We start from the raw sequence: 26,063 nt of genomic DNA on the forward strand, positions 1-26,063 counted from the left end.
TCAAGCCCCACTTTGGGCTCCACACTGGACGTGGAGCCCACGTTAAAAAAAGAAGGAGAAGAAGAAAGGGAGAGAGACAGAGAGAGAGAGATGGCTTGAACAGTATTTTCAGAAATAGACATTTTATGTAACTTTCTCTTGATAACATTCGGGATATCTTGAAACATTTGAGTTTCTCTTGAAATGGTTGAAAGTCTAGCAATATTTGCCCGAATTTTCACAAGGCAACAACTGGCTGGTGTTGAGAAGCAGCTACCTCTTTAAAACGAAGCATTCAGTTCCTAATTGGCTGTAGCAACAAACCCTCCCCGTTGTCTTCCATGAGGCCCACTTCAATCCTTTATATTACTTGGCTGGTACTCTGGGCATATAAGTTTGTGAACTGTGTCCTATAACTATGCCACTCAAAATGCTGTCCACAGACAAGCAGAATCGGTAATACCTAGAAGCAGGGAATAAATGCAGATTCTCAGGCCCTATTACAGACCCACTGAATCAGAATCTCTAAGAATAGCTTCCAGGAATCTGTGTCTTAACATGGTCTCTTGGGGACGCCTGGGTGGCTCAGATGGTTAAGCGTCCGCCTTCAGCTCAGGTCATGATCCCAGGGTCCCGGAATCGAGTCCCACATCGGGCTCCCTGCTCCTTGGGAGCCTGCTTCTCTCTCTCTCTCTCTCTCTCTCTCTCTCTCTAGCTGTCATGAATAAATGGATAAAATCTTTGGGGAAAAAAAACAACATGGTCTCTTGGGGTGCCTAGGTGGCTCAGTTGATTACACTTCTGTCCTCGGCTCAGGTCATGATCCCTGCATCCTGGGATCAAGTCCCGTGTTGGGCTCCCTGCTCAGCTGGGAGTCTGCTTGTCCCTCTCCCTCTGCCCTGCTCATACTCTCTCTCTCTCTGTCTCTCTCTCTGTGTCTTTCTCTCTCTCTCTAAAATAAATAAATAAAAATCTTAAAAAAAAAATGGTCTCTTAATCACGTTTCTGTCCCACCTAAAACCGTATGCTAGCAATTGCTTTTAGAACTTACTATGGAAAAGCTTTGTTTCCCATTAAGAATGGGTTTGTTTTTTCTTTTCACACAAAAACATATCTTACCTTCCCTTAGCTACTAGAAAGCTCAGACATTAAGTTTGTGGATCTTCCCTGGAGCGACTCTATGGTCCATCCACCGGTGTTCTGTTCCCCCTGGTCACTGCTCCTTGGTTTTTACCTCTTTCTTGTACAGCAACACTTCAGGGGTTTTAAATATTAATGTTTTATTGATGTTTGTTTCTTTTATTTTATGTAGTTCTTGAAAGTGCCTGAAATCCATTGTAGAACGATATGAAGGTATGAGTAGATACACAATGGTTCTGAAGTCCGAGTGCCCTGGTTTTTTAAATCTTGGCTGTTCCACGTATTGGTTCTGTGACCACAGACAAGTCAGTTAACAGTTCTGAGCTTTCCTAATATTTTATTTATTTTTTTTAAAGATTTTATTTATTTATTTGACAGAGAGAGACACAGTGAGAGCGGGAACACAAGCAGGGGGAGTGGGAGAGGGAGAAGCAGGCCTCCCGCCGAGCAGGGAGCCCGATGCGGGGCTCGATCCCAGGACCCTGAGATCATGACCTGAGCCGAAGGCAGTCGCTCAACCAACTGAGCCACCCAGGTGCCCCTTTCCTAATATTTTAAATGAGGGAAATACTTGTATGTCACAGGATAGCACTAGCTTCCAGGAATCTGTGTCTTAACATGGTCTCTTGGGGGCGCCTGGGTGGCTCAGTCAGATAATTCATGAAAAGCCAATTAGCATGCCATCAGCAAACAGCAAGAATCACCAGTTAGGGATAAATTCCAGCACATAGAACAGAAGATCTACTTCAGAGATTACCAAATAAAAATTTATTGTTTCCTCAAAAAATTTCACATCGAGGTGGTCCAAGAAAGCAACTCTTCAGCATCATCAGCTGTCCCGAGTTACTCCTTTCTTTCTCTCTGCTCTGCCAGCCTCGGTGAATGGCCCTTATCCTATGGTCTCCTTGCTGCCTCAAGATGGAAACTCTACCTCTATCCTCATCTCAACCTTCCAATCAAAAAGCAGCACTGGGGGCGCCTGGGTGGCTCAGTTGGTTAAGCGACTGCCTTCGGCTCAGGTCATGATCCTGGAGTCCCGGGATCGAGTCCCGCATCGGGCTCCCTGCTCAGCAGGGGGTCTGCTTCTCCCTCTGCCCTCCTCCCTCTCATGCTGTCTCTCATTCTCTGTCTCAAATAAATAAATAAAATCTTTAAAAAAAAAAAAAAAGCAGCACTGGAAGTGACAAGAAGAAAGAGGGGGTAGCAATATTAGGAAAGGAAGACTTTTCCAGAAATCACCTGTGAACTTCTGCTTTCTTTTCCTTGGTCAGAACTGTGTCACATAACCACTTCTAACTACAAGAAGGTGAGTTTTTTAGCAGGGCACATTATAACTTTCTTAGTCAGGAAAAATGGAAGAAAAAATATTGTGTAGACAACAAGCTTTATCTGCCATCTAAAGACTCAATATCTGCTAATTATTTTTATTTACAAAGAAAACTAAAAGATCAATCATATATACCTAAAAAAACTTTGTGTGTGTGTGTGTGTGTGTACATCTATGTGGTCTTGAAGCTTTCCAATTGAAAGTTCCTATGCGACCTTACATTATTCAAGATGGTTATAAAATCACCAATATTAATAATAGCTACTGGCTGGGCGCCTGGGTGGCTCAGTTGGTTAAGCGACTGCCTTCGGCTCAGGTCATGATCCTGGAGTCCCGGGATCAAGTCCCACATCGGGCTCCCTGCTCGGCAGGGAGTCTGCTTCTCCCTCTGCCCCTCCCCCCTCTCATGTGCTCTCTCTCATTCTCTCTCTCTGAAATAAATAAATAAAATCTTTAAAAAATAAAAAATAATAATAATAATAGCTACTGGCTATATCCAGGCACCAAAATATTTTATACATTACTACATTTTTAAAAACATTTTTTTATTACGTAAACTCTATCCCCAATGTGGGGCTCGAACTCATAACTCTGAGATCAAGAGTCAGATGCTCTGCTTGAGCCAGCCAGGTGCCCCCATACAATATTATATTTAATCTTTACAATACTCTTAATAGCTATTAATATTTATATCCATTATATTGATGTGGAAACCTAAATGTTTCACTGATGATAACTAGCCCAAACTTACTTAGATAATAAGTAAAAGAGTTAGGATTTGGATTCAAATCTAATGTACTTTCAAAAACCTCTTTTAAGATTCCTCTTTCTAAAGATCATTTCTTTTCCTTCCAGAAAAGAATATATTACTATTTCTTAACAAAGCAATAGCCTGGCCGTTCTCACCTGCTTCATGGTTTTTTGTCCAAACATTTATCTCCTAGGCAGTATACATGTCTCATTAAAATATGGTCCATAGTTTCTCCTCACAGCCTAAACAAGATTCCTGAATGGGTAGTTGTGTTTTTTTTTTTTTTATGTTTCTTTTTCCTACCAGAAAAAAAAAAGAAAGAAAGAAAGAAGAGAAAAGTCTTTCGGGCATCAAAACATCCAGTCTCCCCTTAGCTCTTGCCCTTAGCCAAAGGCCACATTGCTCCTATTAGAGACACCGAAGCTCTGAGAGATACATTTTAATAGTATTTTTGTAGAAATGCTGTAGATCTTTTTCAACACTCAGACCTAAGAATGTGAGAAAATGGCATGTGGGAAGACAAGAGTCCCTCCGGTTTATTATTTGAGAAGACAAATGGCTTTTTCACAGAAGATGAAAAATTAGGAGAAAACAGCATTTGTCGCTAAACACAATTCATTGTCAGGAGGGTTAAAAAGGAATTGACGTGCCATTGGAAGAACAAAATCCAGGAGGACCAGAGAAGGAGACAGTGGGCTACGGGGCTGTCAACCTGTGCTGACTTGCTCCTTGCTGCTGTGAAAGAAACAAAGCCCTGAGCCATCCAGTTACATCTTAGAGAACTGAGAAAGGTACACAGGCTGGACTCCGGATGGGAAGTAATGCTTAGAAAAAGGAAAAAAGAGCTCAAGTTTCAACCTGGTTTTCCTCCCCTATGGCCAGTTTTCCTGAAAGCATCCTTGCAAAAGATGGCTTACCCTTCTAGTCAGGAAATGAGGCATCCAGGTCCAATAACATAGTGCTAATGGGCAGCTCATTAAAATAAAAGGTTGATACTTTTTGGTCTCCCCTAAACTGGAGTTAGAATAACGGGTTGTTTCCCAACAGAGACTCAGCTAATTATCACGAATTACATTCCCAAAATAGAGGTCTTTTTGAATATTCAGACCAGATAACAAAAGACCAGACCAAGAATCTTCTTTGTTTATGTCTTCGCAAGTATTTCTCATTAGATTCCATGGAAGTTGGCAATAGGTACTATGGATCAATGCACTCAACACCCACTTCAGGCTCTTTTTATATACGCCTTCCTGTACTAGAAAGCTAATATCTACATAACCCAGATTCTCTTGTAAAAATACCTTTTAGAGACTTGTAATGCATAACCAACCAAAGGGAGGTAGGGAAATCAGATCTGCCCACAAGAAGAAGCCTTTGGATCTCCAGGGGCAACTGCAACTAAGGTTCTACTCTGGGGCCACTAACATCATAGATGTCAAGTGGCAAGTAATAGCAACGGAAAAATGTTCATTCAAACAATTCCAAGCTGGTTTAGAGCTTCTCTAAACCATGTATGATTGGGTAGTATCCAAACTTAGCTCCCTGGCCCTCTTGGGAAATATGATATGCTACTTAATGCTCTAAAATTAATCACTTTATGTTTAAACTACTTAGAGTAGATTCTGTTGTCTGCAACTAATAATACTGGCCCATATGGAAATTTGCACCAGAAATACTTGCCATGAATGGACCCTTTAAGAAAATGGTCACTTAATGTTAGTTATTATATAAGTCTGCTCAGGCTGCCATAACAAAATACCAAACTCAGGGTGGGGGTTTTTTGGGGGGGTTTTTGGGTTTTTTTTGCTTTTGAGACAGGGTGTTTAAACAACAGAAATTTATTTTCTCACACTCTAGAAGCTGGGAAGTCCAAGATCAAGGTGCCAGGTGATTTGGTTCCTTGGTAAGGGCCCTCTTCCTGCCTTGCAGATGGCTTCCTTCTCGCTGTGTCCTCACATGGCAAAGACAAAGAGCTCTGGTCTCTCTTCCTCTTCTTATAAAAACACTAATCCCGTCATGGGGACTCCACCTTCATGACCTCATGTAAACCTAATTACATACCAAAGACCACCCCCCCCCCCAAATATCATCCACACTGGGATTAGGGCTTCAACATATGAATGGGGGTGGGGGCGTAACACAAACATTTAGTCCATAACAGTTATCTATTCTGTTTAGGTGTAAAGTCGGTTAATGCTGGTGAGCATTAGAGGTTGGGGCACTAACTGTCTAATGGGTTTCCATGAAATTCAGTGTCAACTTATCACTATGGGCATCTTGAAGGAAAGGGGCTCCTAGCAGGCTTTGGCAGACGAAGATACTGCTATGAAAAGCTATGCCGATCAACATGGGGCATGCAATGGTTATGTGGGATGTGAAATACCTATTTCAAACTGTGCTGGAGAGCTTTAATAAAGAAAATAGTAAGTTTGAGATTTTAAATTATTGGCCAAAGTCGCAGTCCGAGAACCATGACTTGCCTAATGTGGACATTATCTCTTGCTGCTGCTGGGCAGATAGAGCTAAACAGAACTTGCAGGGTCTGATCCTATGGATTGTTAAAATACACTGTAAGTTCAATTTCAGCCTCATCTTAGAGTCTTATATGAGAATTGGAGCACTATTTTGTAAAAAGTGGAACCTCAAGAATAGGAATAGAGAAATTTGTGGAATTTGAAGATTTCAAGTTACCCATCCTCTCAAATCCCACTGAACCTCCCTTATTAGCAAAAGTAGCCTTTGCTACCCTGTCTGATAAGACTCTTGCTGTTCTACTTGAAGACCTTGCCATGTTTCTTTTTTTTTTTTATGTTATGTTAGTCACTATACAGTACATCATTAGTTTTTGATGTAGTGTTCCATGATTCATTGTTTGCGTATAACACCCAGTGCTCCATGCAACATGTGTCCTCCTTAATCCCCATCACTGGGCTAACCCATCCCCCCACCCCTCTCCCCTCTAAAACCCTCAGATTGTTTCTCGGAATCCATAGTCTCTCATGGTTTGTCTCCCCCTCCGATTCCCCCCCCTTCCTTTTCCCCTTCCTTCTCCTAATGTCCTCCATGCTATTCCTTATGTTCCACAAATTAGTGAAACCATATGATAATTGACTTTCTCTGCTTGACTTATTTCACTTAGCATAATCTCCTCCAGTTCCATCCATGCTGATGTGAAAGTTGGGTATTCATCCTTTCTGATGGCTGAGTAATATTCCATTGTATATATGGACCACATCTTCTTTATCCATTTGTCTGTTGAAGGGCATCTCAGCTCTTTCCACAGTTTGGCTATTGTGGACATTGCTGCTATGAACATTGGGGTGCATATGGCCCTTCTTTTCACTACATCTGTGTCTTTGGGGTAAATACCCAGTAGTGCAATTGCTGGGTCATAGGACAGCTCTATTTTTAATTTTTTGAGGCACCTCCACACTGTTTTCCAAAGTGGCTATACCAACTTGCATTCCCACCAACAGTGTAAGAGGGTTCCCCTTTCTCCACAACCTCTCCAACATTTGTTGTTTCTTGTCTTGTCAATTTTTGCCATTCTAACTGGTGTACGGTGGTATCTCAATGTGGTTTTGATTTGAATTTCCTTGATGGCTAATGATGATGAACATTTTTTCATGTGTCTGTTAGCCATTTGTATGTCTTCTTTTGAGAAGTTTCTGTTCATTTCTTCTGCACAATTATTGACTTGATTGTTTTTTGGGTGTTGAGTTTGAGAAGTTCTTTATAGATCTTGGATATCAGCGTTTTGTAGTATCATTTGCAAAAATCTTCTCCCATTCCGTGGGTTGCCTCTTTGTTTTGTTGACTGTTTCCTTTACTCTGCAGAAGTTTTTTATCTTAAGTCCCAAAAGTTCATTTTTGCTTTTGTTTCCCTTGCCTTTGGGGACGTGTCTTGAAAGAAGTTGCTGTGGCCGATGTTGAAGAGGTTATTGCCTATGTTCTCCTCTAGGATTTTAATGGATTCCTGTCTCACATTGAGGTCTTTCAACCATTTTTTATCTTTGCGTATGGTGTAAGAGAATGACCTTGCCATATTTCTTTAAAAGGAGTTGTCAGTTCTCTTTATTCCTTACCTGTCCTCTCTTTATTACCTCCAATCCTATAAAAAAGTCAGATTCCAGCATGTTTCAGGAGGCCCATTTCAGACTCAGCAATAAAATTACACAGCAATAAAATTTCAAGGTATAAATTTATACCAACATAATCCTAAAGGAGATGGGTGAGGATGGATTCTGACAGTAATAAACAGAGTTGAGGGGGAAAAAACCAATTTAAGATCAGGCTGATCTTTTTTATATAGATGCACTTAGCAGATTCTGGATTCACTATGCCGGTTTGGGTAGTTGGCAGTAACTCTGATTGCCCAACTAATTCATAAAATTCAGCCTAATGGGGCCTCTGCTAATGAAAATTGAGATCCCAGAAATTCCTTGGTGAAATGTACCTGAAGGAATCTAAAGACTGAGGATATAGGAAGATTAAAATGGATATATTGGGTGTAACCCACTGACATCAATGAAGAAAGTAGCAGGGTTTTTCAAAGTGTCCTAGTTTCTGTCTTCTCTAGGCCAGAAATGAAGATGGAAGACGTAGCTGCTGAGATAAATTTCCTAATTTCAATGGGAAAGATAAAATCCTGAAGCAACAGAGGCCAAGTAACATCATTTAACTATAAGAAGCAAAGTAGGAGTAGTTACTGTGATGATAGCAAGAAATAAGTGGTAATGAGAATGATTTGACTTGCAAAAATCTCTACAGTGGCTTATAAATCTTGAAGTCCCTTAGATGAAAACTGGCAGCGCACTCACTGTCATGATCTGTATAACAGAAAACTCTAGATCTGGCAATGGACAGTTAATGTTCTGTGAACCAATTTCAGACTTGAGTCAGTTTGCAGCCCCAAGGCCCCTTGAATCAAGAGGAGGTTGATCCTCTTAAAGAAGGTCCCTCAAAGGTACCTTCACTGTGGCTATTTATCAGGGGAAAGGGACATATTGATACCACTTGGAGATTCAATGAAGCTAATACTAATCTCTGGCGGCCCTGAACACCATTGCCATCTACCTGCCACAGTGGGAGCCTACGTGAATCAGCTGATAAACTACCTTTGTATTGACTATCACAGAGGGCTCAGAGGATCTTTAAATCCACTCTGTGGTCATTTCCATGCACCCTGAGTTTATGATCGAAATGAAGATACCTGGAAATTAACATAAACCATCCCCCATTGGCTTCATGACCATTGAGTGAAGACTTCTGTCATGAACTGAATGTCTGTGTACCCCCCAAAATTCATATGTTGAAGCCCAAACCTCCAATATGATGTATTTGGAGGTGGGGCCCATGAGGGCAGTGCCCTCATCATAGGATTAGTGCCATTAGAAGAAGATGAAAAGATACAAGAGAGCTTGATCTCTCTCTTCCCATGAACATAAACAACAAAGAGGTCATATGAGCACAAAGCAAGATGGCCACCATCTATCTGCAAGCTGGGAAGAGGGCCTTCCCTAAGAACCAAATCTGTCAACATCTTGATCCTAGACTTCCCAGCCTCCAGAACTGTGAGAAAAAAAATTGTTGTTTAAGCCATCTAGTCCATGGTATTATATCAGAGCAGCCTGAGCTAAGACAACTTCCAAAATAATAGGTTTTTTTTTATTTGACAGAGAGAGACAAAGTGAGAGAGGGAACACAAGCCGGGGGAGCGGGAGAGGGAGAAGCAGGCTTCCTGCGGAGCAGGGAGCCCAATGCGGGGCTCGATCTCAGGACCCTGAGATCATGACCTGAGCTGAAGGCAGACGCTTAACAACTGAGCCACCCAGGTGCCCCCCAAAATAATAGCTTAAAAAATACTACATATATGAGAGAACCCATGAGCAAGATGGTAATACTGTTACATCTCTGTTTAACTTGCCTGTTTGACTTCTGTAAAACACAGCTGTTTCTCGGTGAATAACAGGTGACTTATCATAAACTTAATCAGATGTTAATTCCAGTGGCTGCTGCTGTTTCCAGTTGAGACAATTTACTGGAGCAGGTCAACCCACCACTTGGCATATGATCTGCAACTATTCATCTGAAGAATGCTTTGCTTCTCTTCCATTATGAAACCCCAGCAGCAGGTTTTTTTCCCCTAGTGGGGTCAGCGGATTGCCTACATTCTTTTGCCACAGGGCTCTATCTGACCTCTGGTTCTGTGCCATTATTTATTCTGCAGAGACTTTGTGTCACCATTCCATGGGACACCACGCTGACCCACTACTTGAACGACATGATGACAGTAACTTACAGACAGAGAGGGCCAGGTACACTAGATGCCATGCATTTTAGAACATTAGAGGTAAATTTCATAAATACTCAGATATCTGCCACTTCAGGAAAGTTCTGGAGGGACTAATGCTTTGAGACAGTTGGTGATAACACATACTACATTTTGGTATGTTGCTCCTACTCCCTCATTGAGTAACTTGTGCGGGGCAGCTTTGAGTAACGGGGCAGAGCAAAAGAAGACTCTCGGCCAACTAGTCGCAGGGCAAGGGATTCTGCCAATCAGCCCTTATGAACCAACAAACTCAAAGTGTTGAAAATATCTGTCACAAATCAGGATGTTATGTGGCAACAGTGGAGAGTCTAAAAAGGATGATCACAGTGTAAGCAATCTGGAATGTGGGAAATACACACTTTTTAGCAAATCACTATTTTCCTTCTAAAAAATTGTTTCTGACTTGGTCCTAGGTCCTGAGAAGATGGACAATGGGATACAAAGTAACCATAAAGATCTGAAATACATGTGATAAACGGAGGTTACTGACCCACCAAGCCGTAAACTTGAGTGTGCCCAGCAGCACCTCATCATCAATGAAGTTTTATATTTAATATCAGGCTCGGGTAGATCCCGAGAGCATGAGTCAGTTGCACGAGCATGTATTTTTATATACACATTCCCAATATGCCTACTCCTGTTGTCCTGCCACACATGTGAACTAATGGGAAGTTGCCTTTTAGATGTTGATTAAAGTGGGGGGAAAAGTATCAGCTGGACTTACAAATAGGCTCGTTCAGCACCCTGGCATCAGCTGTAAATGGGCTACCGCGTAAGTACAGCCTTAGTTAGCGGTGGCTCAAAGAAGGGCAGAAGGAAAATGTATAGAGGAGAAATGACTGAAGACTCAGATGTACAAAAATTAACAGAAGGTAGAGGCCATTGGTTTTGTCCATATGGTTGTGGGCTTGGGTTTATGACAAGATATCTGGAAAGAAGTATATGTGTGATCTTTTCAGAATAAACCAAGTATTAATACATTTGTATTTAATACCCATCCAAAGTGGCCTTCTTAGCGTGTTTAACAGTAATCATGTAGACAACATGACTTATTCTGTGTATGTCAATTGACGTCTTTATCCAGATCCTTCTCAATGGGCTCATCTATCAAGTAACAATAGTGGCAGGAATAAAGTTATACACTAGTATAATGGCATCAAGGGTCTATCTGGCTAATACCATTGATGACTGTTCAAACTTCCAGCCACAGAAACCAACGGCTAGCACCACACCTCTGGGAGATCAGCCAGCCACTTGGTGGAGTGGAGAAACGAATTTGTCTTTTCTAGACTAGACATTTATTCTGAATATGGATTTGCCTTCCATGCCAGCCATTCTTTTTTTTTTATTCTTATGTTAATCCCCTACATTACATCATCAGTTTTAGATGTAGTGTTCCATGATTCATTGTTTGTGCATAACACCCACTGCTCCATGCAGAACGTGCCCTCCTCAATACCCATTACCAGGCTAACCCATCCTCCCACCCCCCTCCCCTCTAGAACCCTCAGTTTGTTTTTCAGAGTCCATCATCTCTCATGGTTCGTCTACCCCTCCAATTTCCCCCGCTTCATTCTTCCCCTCCTGCTAACTTCTTCTTCTTCTTTTTTTTTCTTAACATATATTCCATGCCAGCCATTCTTATGCCAACATCACGACTCTGGGACTCTCCATTAAAGTAGACTAAAAAAAAAAATACCACTTCTGACTAATGAACTCAATTTTAGAGCAAAAGAAATAAAACAATGGGGACCAGTTACAGGAGGCACTGATCTTGTGACGTTCTCCGTCACTCAAAAGCAGTTGACTCTATTGAATAGTGGAACTGCCAATTGAAGAGTCATAACATTAGCTGGGAGTTTGGACTGCTCTTCTACAGTTTGCTCTAAACGAGTAAGTAATATATTGTGCTGTTTCTCCCATAGCCAAAATATAAGGGCCCCGGATTATATTCATTTTCTTAGGCTGCCATCATAAAGTACCACAGATTGGGTGGCTTAAGCAACCAAAATTTATTTTTTCACAGTTTTGGAGGCTTGAAGTCTGAGACCAAGGTGTCAATAGGGTTGGTCCCTACTCAGACCCATGAGGAAAGGATCTGCTCCAGATTTCTCTCATTGGCTTGTAGACGCTCTTCTCCCTGTGCCCTCATTTCATCTTTTTTCTATATGTGTCTGTGTCTGAATTTCCTCTTTTTATAAGGACACCAGTCAGTTTGGACTATGACCCAACTTAATGACCTCATTTTAACTTGATTTCCTCTATAAAGATCCTATTCCTAAATACAGTCACAATCTCAGGGATTGGGGACTATGACTCAATGTACAAATTTTTGAGGAAGTCACAATTCAGCCCATAACAGGGACCAAAGGGGTAGAACTTGGAATGGCACTTGTCAGTGTTACCCATGATAAACTCCTGACACAATGTTTGTTTTCCATTCTGGTGTCTTTGGGCTCAGCTTGTTTAGAGATCTTAGCACCTAAGGGTGAAAGAACAACTTTAGGTGACAAAATGATTGATCTAGAAAGTAAGAATCCTACCTGATCGTTCTGAGCCCCTCGGTCCACTGAATGTGTTGGTGAAAGGGCTGGGGGAATACTTTGTTGGTTGAGGTGATGGAGTCTAATAATCAAAAGGAAAAGAGATTGCTACTCCATAACATAAGCAGAGAAGCTACATGTCTGAAATGATTCCTCTGGATCCTCTCCTAGTACCGCCATGTCCAACAGTAATAGTGAACAACTCTAGCAACCGCATAAAGACAGGTCCACTGAGGCTCAGACCCATAAGAACTAGAAGTACAGGTTATATGCTCACTGAGGGTAAAAGGAATGTAGAATGAGGAGTGAGAAAAGGAAATTGTTAAAATGTGTTGTAGAAATGATGATCATAGCATATACTCACAGTTTCTTCCTTGCTCAAATATACTATCCTTTTTTTTTTTAAAGATTTTATTTATTTATTTGAGAGAGAGAAAGAGAGAGAGCACATGAGAGGGGGGAGGGTCAGAAGGAGAAGCAGACTCCCTGCTGAGCAGGGAGCCCGATGCAGAACTCGATCCTGGGACTCTAGGATCATGACCTGAGCCGAAGGCAGTCACTTAACCCACTGAGCCACCCACGCGCCCCTATCCTTTCCTTCTTAAGAGAAATCCCTTTCTCCTACTATTTCATACATGGTGCATTCATGGTGATTAATGTAAATTTAGTTATGGGATAGCAAGACAGGGTTAAAACTAGCTAGAATAGGGATTGGCAAACTTTTACTGTGAAGGGTCCAATTTTAGCAGATATTTTAGTGAATATTTCAGACTTTGTGGGTCATATTGTATCTATAGCAATTACTCAACTCTGCCATTGGGGCAAAAAAGCAGCCATAGACAATCCATCAACAAATGAGTAGGCTATGTTCCAATAAAACTTTATTTATAACAGGGGCGCCTGGCTTGCTCAGTCCATGGAGTGCGTGATTCTTGATCTCAGGGTTCTGAGTTTGAGCCCCACATTGGGTGTAGGGATTACTTACAAAATCTTCTAAAAAAACAAACAACAACAAAACTTTATTTACAACAAAAGTGAGTGATGGACTGGATTTAACCTGGAAACTGTAGTTTGCCAAACCCTAAACTAAAGGATAAAAGTGCATCAAGATATTTGCAGTAGGGGCGCCTGGGTGGCTCAGTCGTTAAGCGTCTGCCTTCGGCTCAGGTCATGATCCCAGGGTCCTGGGATCGAGCCCCGCATCGGGCTCCCTGCTCCGCGGGAAGCCTGCTTCTCCCTCTCCCACTCCCCCTGCTTGTGTTCCCTCTCTCGCTGTGTCTCTCTCTGTCAAATAAATCAATAAAAAACTTTAAAAAAAAAAAAAGATATTTGCAGTAACTGGTGAGACTTTGACTCTCCCCTTTGGGAAGAGGGTATGGAATCATTACATTTTGTTTTGCAGGAAAATGTTTTTGTTGTCATTGTTGTTTTGAAATTTAATGATGAGTCTTTGTAGACCCAGCTAAAGAGGTGGACTGTGGAAGGTATTACAAATTCACTCATCAATTCCTAATCCCCATCCCTTTTACCATGTTTTCCTGTACAGTAGAGAGTAGAAAGCTAACACTTCACTTGTAAGAATCTGTTTCAGCCGGGGCTATACATGTGACCTAAGTTCCACCAAAAAGATACATTCATTCAAGACCTGAGAGTAGAAATGAATAAAGAGAAATAGAGCAGCCTCAGGGAGATTAGATATTCAGACAAGCACAGTGGCAGGAGTGTTTGGTTCTCTTAGTGCGAAAATGGTGGAGATTTTCCTGTGTGATCCCTAAAGCCACTGGAGGAGAACAGAAACCAGCATTAGAGGGAAAATGCACTAGAAGAGTTTTTGGCAGGATTGGAGATTTCTTCAGGCTGCACTGTTTTCAACTGAGAATCCACGGTTGGTTTACCGCCCTCCAAAAAAGAATCCTAAAAAATAATAGTTGTTATTATATGAATCTCTCCTCTTCTGAATAAGGATTCTGTTTTAATAACATTTTATTACCCAGAAACTAATATAATGCCTAACACATAGTTGGCACACATCAAATTGTAGCAAGCTGAAATGAGTGCCTCATCAATACCCAGAACAGAAATGATTATTGCCTGAAGTCTGGAGGATTCGGGTAGAGGTTATACCACTTTTCTTTTCCCCATACTAGCCAACTTCTGGAGCTTTGGCTAGGGAAACTAATAACACAAAAACTTTAAAACGAAGACTCAAAAATGGAAGGCACAGATTTCACTGGGTTAAAACTTCACCTTTCACGAACAAAACCAGGTCTCCAGGGGTAACACGAGATGTCCACACAATGGCTGGTGTGTGTGTGGGTGGGTGCACACGTGTGTGTGAAATCATTAATTTACATTTATAGTTAATAAGAATTAATTTACACTTGCCATCTCAGCACCAAAGCCTAGATATTGGAGGGGGGGAGCGTTTATGGTATATCTACTATGTATTTAGTAGTATGCATCAAACGCATTCTCTCATGTAATCCACACAACACTACAAAGTGGCTATTATTTACTTTCACAGTCCCCATAAAATAGGTATCATGAGAAAATGAGGAGCGAGCTTGGTGAAATAAATGGTGACAGACATTTATTAAAAAGCCACTCTTAGAACACATCCTTCTCCCCATTGCCACAGGCATTGTAAAGGCTCTTCCCTTTGCCTAGAATATTCTGCATGCTCAATTTCAACTGACTATTTTTGAAAAGATTTTATTTATTTATTTATTTATTTATTTATTTATTTATTTGAGAGAGAGCGAGAGAGAGCGCACAGGCCAGGGGAGAGGCAGAGGGAGAAGCAGACTCCCTGCTGAGCAGGGAGCCCGATGAGGGACTCAATCCCGGGACCCTGGGATCATGATCTGAGCCCAAGGCAGACGCTTAATCGACTGAGCCACCCAGATGCCCCGTCAACTAATGACTATTAATTCATCCTTAATTTCTCAACCTACACATTGCTTACTCAGAAAAACCTCCCCTGGCTCCCTAGCCAGCTCAAACACTCTCATCGCTCCCTGCACTGTTTCTTCTCAACCTGTATCACAGTTTTCAGTTATTCACTGTGTGGCCATTAGATTCGTCTGTCTCGTCTGCTAATGTGTAGGCTATGTAGATCTGCCGCTTCCCATTCCCAGTGCCCAGCACAGAGCCTGGCACATAGAGGCATTCAGGAAGTCGTTCCTGAATGAACAAACAAATAAATGAACAAATAAATGAATACCATGTACCAGGAGGATCGCTAAACACTTTACCTTAATTATCTCATTCAATCCTCAAAACAAACCTATAGCTTATGTCCTACTTTTGTCCCCGTTTTGCAAATAAAGAAGCTGAAGGGCAGAAATAGAATAGCTTGTCTAAGTTCACATACATAGTGAGTGATAAAACTGAGATCCAAGTCTGGTGTCTATCATATTGCTATTATAGATTTCGATCGGCATCTTCAAATAGATTTTTATTGCCGTTCACATGAAAGTGAAGAATAAGTCACTACAAGACAAGCAAACAATCACAAACATAGTTTTATCACATATAAAGGCTGCTAAGTGGAAGAAAACACAGTACCAGGGTCAGACTTGAGACTTTTTCATACATTTTGTGGTAAGAAACCAAAGCTGAGCATTTCAGAAAACAAACTTACACTAGCAGGAGTTTAGAAATAGCTCAACAGATCCTTCCATACACACTGAACTTCTGTAACACCATAATTTAAAACAGTAGCCATTTTAGGCTTTTGCAAGAAAGAAAAAAGTCACAAATCAGAAATTATAAATAGATGAGTAAATTATCTTCCGTACTATTTCACTTTTATGGAACATTCTTTTTCATTAATTCCATCATCTGGACTATTTTACTTGCAAACGAACTTTTATTTATGAATATATGTATTTAAACATAATTTTACATGAATGCATAAATGTGGACCTTTGTTTGTTTGACTTTTGCAATCTCTTATCTTCCCTCTATATACATCAGCTCTTACTCCCACCCCAAGAGAATTCACTTTTCAGAAGCTAGTCTATATCCTTTCATATATTATTTATGCTCACATAATTCTATTTAATCCTATATAAGTACTTATTCATACACATCTCACATACAGAGACAAGTTTTTTGATTATTGTTTTACAAGAGGAAGTTCACATCAACTATGCTTTTCTGCATTCTGCTTTTCTCCCTCAAACCTTCATGGAATTCCTCCAAGTTGACTGGGACTGCTCTAATTAATTCTTTTTAAATGGCTGCATAGTATTCCATGGTCTGCATATAATTTATAGTAGCTCCCCCCCCTTATCTACACAAGATGTGTTCCAAGACCCCTAGTGGATGCCTGAAACCATGCAGAGTACCAAACCCTATATATATTGTTTTTTCCTATACACACATACTTGTGATAAAGTTTAATTTATAAATTAGGCATGGTAAGAGATTAACAACAATCACTAATAATAAATTGGGACAATTCTGACAATATACTGTAACGGAAGTTATGTGAACGTGGTCTCTCTCAAAATATGTTACTATACAGTACCCAACCTTCTTGTGATGATGCAAAATGATAAAATGCATAGGTGATGAGATGATGTGAGGTGAATGACGTAGGCACTGTGCTGTAGCATTTTGTCAGAAGGATGGTCCACTTCTGGACGCAGTTGACCTTGGGTAACTGAAAAGGCAGAAAGCAAAACCTTGGATAAGGGGGGGACTACTGTATTCAGTCCTGATCCTACAGATAGGAAACGTTCTTTTCCTATGGGCCACTAGAGGGCACCGTTGGAGAAGTGTCAAGTGCAGCGGAGCCTAGTTTAGGGTGGAGAGTTGGGAGACCTGTATGTTAATCAGATGTGCGTCTTCATCCTCACTGTCCTGATCAAGGTTTTGTTCATTCTCAGCTCTGGGAACCCAGAACTCGCTCACTTCCTCCAATCGGTATCTTACCATTCCACCCCCAGTGGGATGATAATAGACTCACCGGGGTTCTTTTTCAGATTCCCCATAGTTGTTCCCAGGCCCAGATGGAAAAGACTGCAGAAATATTATAATCGGCATAGGCAACAAGAACAGCTATTATCACTGCTGTCAATGTAATCACTGCAATTTATGAGGAACAAAAAATTGCCAGTAATCAGGCTAAGACCTTGACACATGTTACCTCACTTTATATTTACAACAATGCTGTGAAGTAAGCACAACCATTATCCCATTCTACAGATAAAGCATGGGGACAAAGAGAATAAACACCCAGATCCAGACCCTTAAAGAAATCCCAGGGATTTTCCTTGTGTTTGTGTATTGAGTCTGTCACCGTGTGGCCTCTCCTGGATCTCCATGTTCAATTGCTAGTTCCATCTGTCCCAACCCACCACACCCAATGCAAATTCTGTCCAGCTTCCCAAAGCCCGCAGAGTTCCTAGGATTTTGCAGTTGCTATTGCTGCGTCCTATGTACCTTTCTCAGCTCCGCAGACCCCAACCCACTCTTCATCTGGAAGACAAATGCCTCCTTCTTCAAGGAGTCAGATCACAATTTTCCTTGTCTGGGGAGCTTCCCCAGGTAGACTTAAATACCCCTTGTACCTCGAGATAATGGGGAAAGTTGCTTACTTATCTAATTCTCCCACTAGAAAGAAAGTTCTAAAGCCAAGTCTCACTGTTCCTAGTATCCCTGTGCCTGGCACGGTGGTTCGCACATAGCAGATACTCAATACATGTTCATAAATATATAAATGACTGAATGAATGAACTATCAAGGCTCTTTCTTTAAAAACTAGAGTCAAACCCAATTCTTAGCAGCATAAAATAGATACATAAAAGCCCAAAGACTTGGGTCATTTCCTTTCAGAGAGGATTTCTGTGACAAATCCATTTACCAAGCCAATCAGTCGCAAATAAAGAGCCCCTGGCTTTTGTTCTGCAGCTGAGCCTACAGGACTCCTCTGCTTGCAGATCCGGACAGTTAAAATTGAAGGAAGAGAGAATGTGCCAGGCTATTCACATATGCCTAGGGTCTGCTATTATTTGCTGCTCAGAAATAAGATGAAAATTTTTATTAGAGTGGAAGTACTTCAGGCTCCAGAATTACACAGCAGCTGTGAGGGGAAGGGCTGAGGAAGAAAATTCACTTTTCATCAGAAAAATTTGTGGTAAAAATGGATATTCTTTTTCTCTTTAACAACACATGCACAGACTGTTTGGTTTGGTTGGTCTTATTTTTTCCTCTTGCAAAAGGCTTGCCAGTGCTCCTGGGTAAAGACATGAAGACCCAGCAATGTGAAAGTCTTTGGGCCCACAGTTAGAAACATTCTTTCTCATGTGGTGTTTTCTCTCCTGTAAACTCCAGATACCACTAATGAGAATGCCCAATTATTACATCTGTTGACCAGGGGCAGTCCTCTTTGCTGCCCAGTAATACAACATTGTCTGGCAGCTCATTCTAATGAGAAACTGGATTACTGCAGATTCTTTGCCCATGAATACAGTCAAGAAGTCAAAGTCTACTTTGAACTTGCAACTACAAATGCATATATTCCGAGGTATAGTTAAGACATCTTTGGAAGGGGCCTGGTGGCTCAGTTGGTTAAGCGTCCAACTAGTGATTTTGGCTCAGATCATGATCTCATGGGTCATGAGATCCAGCCCCACATCCACCTCTAAGCTCAGTGGGGAGTCTGCTTGAGATTCTCTCCCTCTGCCCTCCCCCGCACACACATGTGCACGCATGCTCTCTCTCTCACTCTCTCTCTCTCTCTCTCTCTCTCTCTCTCAAATAAATAAATAAATCTTTAAAGAAGAAAGAGAGATCTTTGGAGATTTTTCCACCTCTCTGGCAGAAACTGGCTTTCTACTTGTGTGCAAGTTTCAAGCCTAATCAAATAGGAATACGTATATTTTTCCTCTTCATGCCCCCAAATTTTAAATGCATATTTAATATCACAGAGTCAGAAATTTGGATGGAAGCTCTAAACACAGGAAGCTCTGACACATAGACAGAGAACTCTACTTAACTCATCCCTGGAAGCAAACCAGCCACCCTTTTCTCAGAAATATCTCAAAGGAACATCATACACCGGTGCATCCTGCTATCTCTTGGCACAGTTCGCTTCCCTGAAGCTCACATACCATTGTCTTCATTTCCTCTGCTGCTCAAGTAGGAGCTTAGTTTTTCCCACTGTCTCCAGAGTCACTGTGAGCTTTTGGACTGTAAGAAGATCTGTCTCTAGACAGGTCCCTAAACGCTTGGTACTGTTTTGTGCCTGTGTCTTTGACCCTACTTTGCCATCTCCCTGGAAATCTTCTCTTTGCCTATGATCCACCCTCTCCCACACTGCGAACCCCTACTGAATCTCAAATACCCAGGTCCTTCGTGAAGAGCCTTCTTCTCATCATGCTCTGTCACTCCCCAATCTAGGATATTAATTACTAGTTCCTGAGTGCTACCAACAGCTCTTCGAAAACTGTGCGATTCAAAATGTAGTCCTTAGGGGCGCCTGGGTGGCTCAGTTGGTTAAGTGACTGCCTTCGGCTCAGGTCATGATCCTGGAGTCCCTGGATCGAGTCCCGCATCGGGCTCCCTGCTCGGCAGGGAGCCTGCTTCTGCCTCTGACCTTCCTCCTTCTCATGCTCTCTGTCTCTCATTCTCTCTCTCTCAAATAAATAAATAAAATCTTAAAAAAAAAAAAATGTAGTCCTTAGACCAACAGCAGTAGCACGTCTTGGGAGATTACTGAAACTGGGCATTCACAGGTCCCACTTCCTTAGATCTGGGCATAGGACCTGAGAATCTGGGTTTTAACAAGCTTGCTTAAATTTAAGAAGCACTGTTCCACAATAATTTAATCTCAAATACTCTTTGGTAACTGTAGATTTAATACTCTTGACAGACCAGAAGGTTCATGACATGGAGCCATCATTTTACTGAACAAAATTAGAACAGAATTGGAGGTCATTTAATGAAAAAAAAAAAATTATAATAGCCCAGACTCTCCGTATCACTAAAATTATCACTCTTCATTCTTAATTACAGACATATTTTGAGGAAGGAATTATATGACAAATTTGAAAAGTCACAGATACCTCCCATGAGAATGCCATGGGTCAACGCTTTTACCTTTTAACATTATATTGGAATTATTCCTTTGCATGTTTCTCTCATATTAGCCATAAAGTCTAGATCCTTCTCTTATTCATTTCAAAATGAATGAGCACAGGCCCTGACACATAGCATTTAAGATGTTAACTAAAACAATGAATGAATGTTCACACAGAGCATTTTCTGAAACCTCATGGCCTATTTTAGAATATAGTCACCAAACTTAGTTTTGATTTGGTCTCTGAAAATATTTTTGGCTTACACTAATGTTTTTCGAACTGACATCCCTAGACAAACCAATTGCATCAGCATCGTCTGGGATGTATATCCTGTGCAGATTCCTAGACCCACCCTACAATATTGTTTCTGAATCTCCAGTTTGTGGAATCCAAAAATCCCAGAAGATGCTTATGTAGACAAAGTTAGAAAACCATTGGATTATGTGGTTTTATTATTGCAGCACTCTGAAATTGGTCACTAACCATAGAATAAGGAAAAACTTCCCTAACCAGAAGGCTCATTATCTAAATTCAGTATAGGAGGAGTCCTAAAGAAATAGGAAAGAGGGGTGCCTGGGTGGCTCAGTTGGTTAAGCGTCTGCCTTCGGCTCAGGTCATGATCCTGGAGTCCCTGGATCGAGTCCCGCATTGGGCTCCCTGCTCGGCAGGGAGTCTGCTTTGTCCTCTGACCCTATCCCCTCTCATGTGTTCTCTCTCTCTCATTCTCTCTCTCAAATAAATAAATAAAATCTTTAAAAAAAAAAAAAAAGAAATAGGAAAGAAAGCAAGAATTCCATGGAGAAACTTCATTATGTAAAGATTCAAACAGTCCCATGTGTTCTATTGTATGTTTGGACTGAAATCCATACCTTTGTCAATAGTTGCTTTGGGAAGCGGGAATAGAGTTTAAGAAGTTTCTTTTGCTACCCCTTACATAAGAAACTGGTGAAATATACTCCCAGGAATTTAAATCAAGGGAAGGAAAGCAAGTAGAGGAAGTAGGGGAATTGTTTTTTAAAAAGAAAAGAGAAAAGCCAAACATAGAGTTATGTATTCTTCTCAAGCTTCTTCTTTCAAAAGAGTCTGATGCAAAGGCCCAGTAGACATCAGTTTACTATGGTATGATCTCAAGAGGTTGAAAATTTGATATCTGTTCCCTGTGAGCTCTTGAACTGGAGATGTGTTCTCCTGTTCCACAATTTAAGGTAACACCTAAAATATAAATACACTAAAGGGGAGAAAAACCCACCCTGGCTTAAATTCAAAATATAATATGGGAAGACAGTGGTGAGGGTATGTAGCATTTTTAATATCCCTGATCACCCCATAAAAACAGAGCCAAACCAGCAAGCCACATACAGTATCTATAACATTAAGTAATAAGTTATTCCCAGAATTGGAGTCAGTGAGGACAACACACCAAGACTCATGTATCATTAACATCTATACAGGTAGAAGCCAAGGGAAGTAAGGGGGCATCTAGCAGATCTGAGAACAAGCTAACCCCAGAATTATTCCCAAAGGAATAATTCCAATGCCTATATATTTTATTTATTTGAGAGAGAGAGAGAGTGCACACACACGCAGGGTGAAGAGCAGAGGGAGAAGGAGAGAATCTCAAGCAGACTCCCTGCTGAGCATGGAGCCCAACACAGGGCTCGATCTCATGACCCTGAGATCAGGCCTGAACCAAAACCAAGAGTTGGCCACTCAACAAACTATGCCGCCCAGGCACCATGCCAATATATATTGACTGGAAAGTGTGGGTGGCCAATTTGAGGACCGCAGCTGAATTCGAAGGGTTGTTTGCAGGTGAGTGCAATGAGATGGCAGGAAGATTTTAAGAAGCCAGATTAATGTGGGACTTAACTGTGGAAGTGAACTTGCCAAAGTGCTATTCCAGGACAAAGCTCTGCACTATGGAAAAACTGCAGGAGATATAACATAATTTGACAAAGAGAAGGAGGAAGAAAAGAGAAGGTCCAAAGAAAATGAGGACGAGGAACAAAACCAGGAGAGCTCCAGAATTATGACACCATATTTTTGAACAAAAACAATAAAACAACAGGAAGATAGAACTCTATGAAAATCAAGCTAGACAAGCTATCTTGACCCATCCCTTCCCCCTAAGAGTTTAGGAAAACCAATCTCTTGGGAAAATGAGCAACAGGAAGGAATTACAGTTGAATTTTATACAACATTTTTATAAGAAAATAGAAAACTAGGCACAGGAAAATATCTCTGTAGATAATGAAAGCTCTCCAGAAAAAAAGGCCACAGGACAGATGAAAACTAACTCAATATTTTTCAAATGAACTAATGGAGATTTTTTTCATGATAGAGTATGCAAAGAAAAAAAAAACACAAAACCGTATCAGTCAGAATGAGAAAAACTCAGAAATGAGGAGATAGAACTAAGAATAAAATACAAAAAAAAATTTTAAATCATTTTAAAATGTAACATAAATCCCATCACAAAAGAAGATATCCAAATGGCCAATAATAATGTGAAAAAAATGCTCAGTGTCACTAATCACCAGAAAGTCAAATTTAAGCCACAGCAAAGTATCACTTCATGCCCCCCCACCCCTGCATTAGAACGGCTAAAATCAAAAAGACTGATGATACCAAGCATTAGCAAGGATGTGGTGACAAATCCTTATACACTGGTAATGGGAATGGAAAATGGTACAGCTGCTTTAGAAAACTGCTTAGCAGTTTCTAATACAGGTAAAAATGCATCTGCCCTATGATCCAACACTTTGGCTCCAAGACTATTTTCCAAGAGAAATGAATGCATATGTTCTCACAAAGATTTATACAAGAATGTTCATCAGAGGGGCACCTGGGTGGCTCAGATGGTTAAGCGTCTGCCTTCAGCTTAGGTCATGATCCCAGGGTCCTGGGATCGAGCCCCGCGTCGGGCTCCCTGCTCAGCGGGGGGCCTGCTTCTCCCCCTTCCTCTGCTTCTCCCCCTGCTCATATTCTCTCTCTCTGTATCTCTGTGTCTTGAATGAATAAATTAAAAAAAAAAATAATGTTCATCAGAGCTATAATTTATAATAGCCAAAATCTGGAAACAACACAAATGTCCATCCACAGAAGAAAGAATAAATTGTGGTGTATAGATATGAACTGCCATAAGATTTTAAGAGGCTGGATATTGTAATGGATATTTTTTATTAATCTCAAAAAAACATTACTTTGAGTGGAAGATGTCAGGCATGAGAGTATATATAATTATCTTATGATCCGCTGATTTGAAACTCAAGAACAGGCAAGACCAATCTCCAGCAACAGAAGTTGGAATTTAGGAAGTAAGGGTTTTTACTGGAAAGAAGCATGAGGGAACTTTCTGCAATGATAGAAATTTCTATATCTTGATCTACCTGATGGCTACACAGCTGTGTACATATGTGAGGCAGGAGACTGCAAGACCACTCCCAAGTTCAGTGGTTTACCGAGAGGACTCAAAGGACTCAACATAGAGTCACAAGCATGGCTATAACGTATTACCAAAAAAAAAAAAAGATGCAAAGTAAAATCAGCAAAGAGAAAAAGCACATGGGGCAAAGTTCAGAGTAAACCAGAAGCAAGAGTCTAAGAGTCCCAGTGAAGTCACATAGGTTGTTAATTCCTACAGCAACAAATGTGATATGTGTAAAGTGCTGTCTCCAAGGGAAACCCATTAAAGACTCAGTGCCAAGATTTTTATTGGGAACTAATCACAAAGGTAGCTTCTGCCTAGCATGTACCAAATTACAAACTCTCAGAAGAAAAGCAAGTCTTCAGCATATACCATACTGTTCCCATGAATACACAATGAGCCACTTTTTAAAAATTTTTTCTGTTTATTTTTTTTAGCAACCCCTACACCAAATGTGGGGTTCGAACTCACAACCCTGAGATCAAGAGTCGCATGCTCTTCCAACAGCCAGCCAGATGAGCTTATGAGCCAATGAGCCATTCTTATCAGAAAACAACACAAACCCTCTCAAATTTCAAATTCTTAGCAACCTTGCAAGCAGGTCTTTCTAAGGATAGCAGTCAAGTCTTCTCGGCTAACACTTTCCTGCACAATATGTAAAAAAAAAAAAAAAAAACTCACCAAGCTATACATTTAAGATTTTGGTGTTTTACTTCATGTAGATTACATATCAGTTTTTAAAATTTAAACACATAAGTAATACGAATGACAGGCCCACAGATTCTCTTCTGTGAGCAGTTTGTCATGATAGTGAAATAAGACAATCATAAAGATTTTGGAGACCTACAAACAGGGCAAAGTAAAAAGGGGTTCTACCTCCCTCAACTTGCTAAGGCTCAGCTCTCTCTGGGGCATAATGGGTCCTGTATAATGTAATGGAAAGAACATGGCCTTTGGCATCAAACTGGTCTTAGAATCTGGCTCCATCATTTGCTAGCTTGGTGGTAACAGTCAAGATAATTCACTTATCTGAGCTCCAGTTCATCAGCAAGCTAAGGATGGTTATTTGCCACTGAAATGTTGTAAGGATTAAATGAAATAACACATGCAGTTGGCGCTCAAAAAAATGTCAAGTCCCTTACTACAGGAGATAAAACTCTGGAAGATAAGACATACATATGAAAAATTGTAAGGCATGAGAGAACTTGCTGAGTGCCATGAGGGTTGTTCTAAGTTTTCACTGCTATAGGAGACGGGGCAGAAAGGTTCCTGGTGGCCTGAAACAGAACTCCATGAGAAGTGGCACTTGAGCAGGTGATAGAATGTGCGGTAAGATTCTGAGATTCAGAGATGAAGACGGGGGCATTTTAGGACCAGGGAAGGGTACATGCAAATCCACAAGCTGGATTTGTCTTGGGCTTTTGTCAGTCCAAACTGCTGAGAAAACTAGCGTTGCTTTACCTACATGACTTGCTGTGACCCAGCCATTAGGGGGATCAAACATAATGCCATGCTGAACGGGGTGATACAGTGGGTTCTTCTACTCTGGACCTAAGGCCAGTGCCATTTTTGCCTCTTGACATAGAGCAATATGTAACACAGATATAACCCCAACCAGGAACACTACTGAATCCATAGGGCAAACGGTGGCTTCTATAGAAACATCAAACGCATGCACATCTTCCATTCATTACAGTCCCCTCAGACTCCACTCTTTTTTTTCCATTTATTCAGTAGGTATTTCTTGAGTGTGTAGTCTAGGCCAGGCATTGTGCTAGGATGAAATGTATGGGTCCCAGCCCCAAGGAGTTCACAGACTAGTCAGAAAGGACACATGTAAATGCATGGATTACACTAGAGAACAGTAGGGGCTTTAGGGTAGAGATGAATGAAAGACACCAGGATCACACAGGATAGGGCTGGGTCCTAGTTGGATGCATGTGGTTTCTATTTCAACAGTATTCTCACTGCTGACAGGTAAACTGAAAGATGGATCTGATAAGCCAGCTACTTTCCCAAACTGGTCAAATGAAGAAACACTGGGCTCTAGGTAAGGTCGGAGTGCCCTCTGCTGAAATAGGAAGCTGGAATCAGAAGACAAACTGTTCTAGTCTTGTTTATATTAAAAAACACTCTCTATACCCTTTTATTTGTAGAAATGAATAAATATCCTCTTTCCCTAATAATCCATCTTGAGTCTCATCGGATTCTTATGTTTATTGGTTTTGGAGGCAATAAAAGAGGACCAAGGAACATCAAACACATGTGAACATCACATGGCAAAACAGGCTCAAGCTAACTAGCATATAAAAGCTTTCCAGGTTGATTGGTGGGCTACGGAAATCCAAGGTGGGTTAGCCTAGGGCCTTTTCATAGAATGACTTCAACACTGGAGCCTCAACTCCTGGCAAGCTACCATGTGTTTTCATTCTCCCGTCCCAATATTTTATGTGGATGAAAAGAAATCCAGCC

The 26,063-nt window shown here is 41.0% G+C and overlaps 1 long non-coding RNA gene across 2 annotated transcripts in view; it reads right to left on the minus strand.

Annotated features, from left to right (window-relative positions):
- Nucleotides 1-14,035: 14,035 nt before the first annotated feature.
- The window catches only part of LOC123849553 (uncharacterized), a 46,296-nt gene continuing 34,268 nt past the window's right edge, over nucleotides 14,036-26,063 (minus strand). For both annotated transcript variants that reach the window (XR_006792101.3, XR_006792102.3), the window contains exon 6: nucleotides 14,036-16,743. This is a non-coding gene — a long non-coding RNA (uncharacterized LOC123849553). The remainder of the gene's footprint in view (nucleotides 16,744-26,063) is intronic.

This window comes from Mirounga angustirostris, unplaced genomic scaffold, assembly GCF_029215605.1.
Source record: "Mirounga angustirostris isolate CCGP_5_RB_7025 unplaced genomic scaffold, mMirAng1.0.hap1 SCAF_15, whole genome shotgun sequence".
Taxonomy (NCBI): Eukaryota; Metazoa; Chordata; class Mammalia; order Carnivora; family Phocidae; genus Mirounga; species Mirounga angustirostris.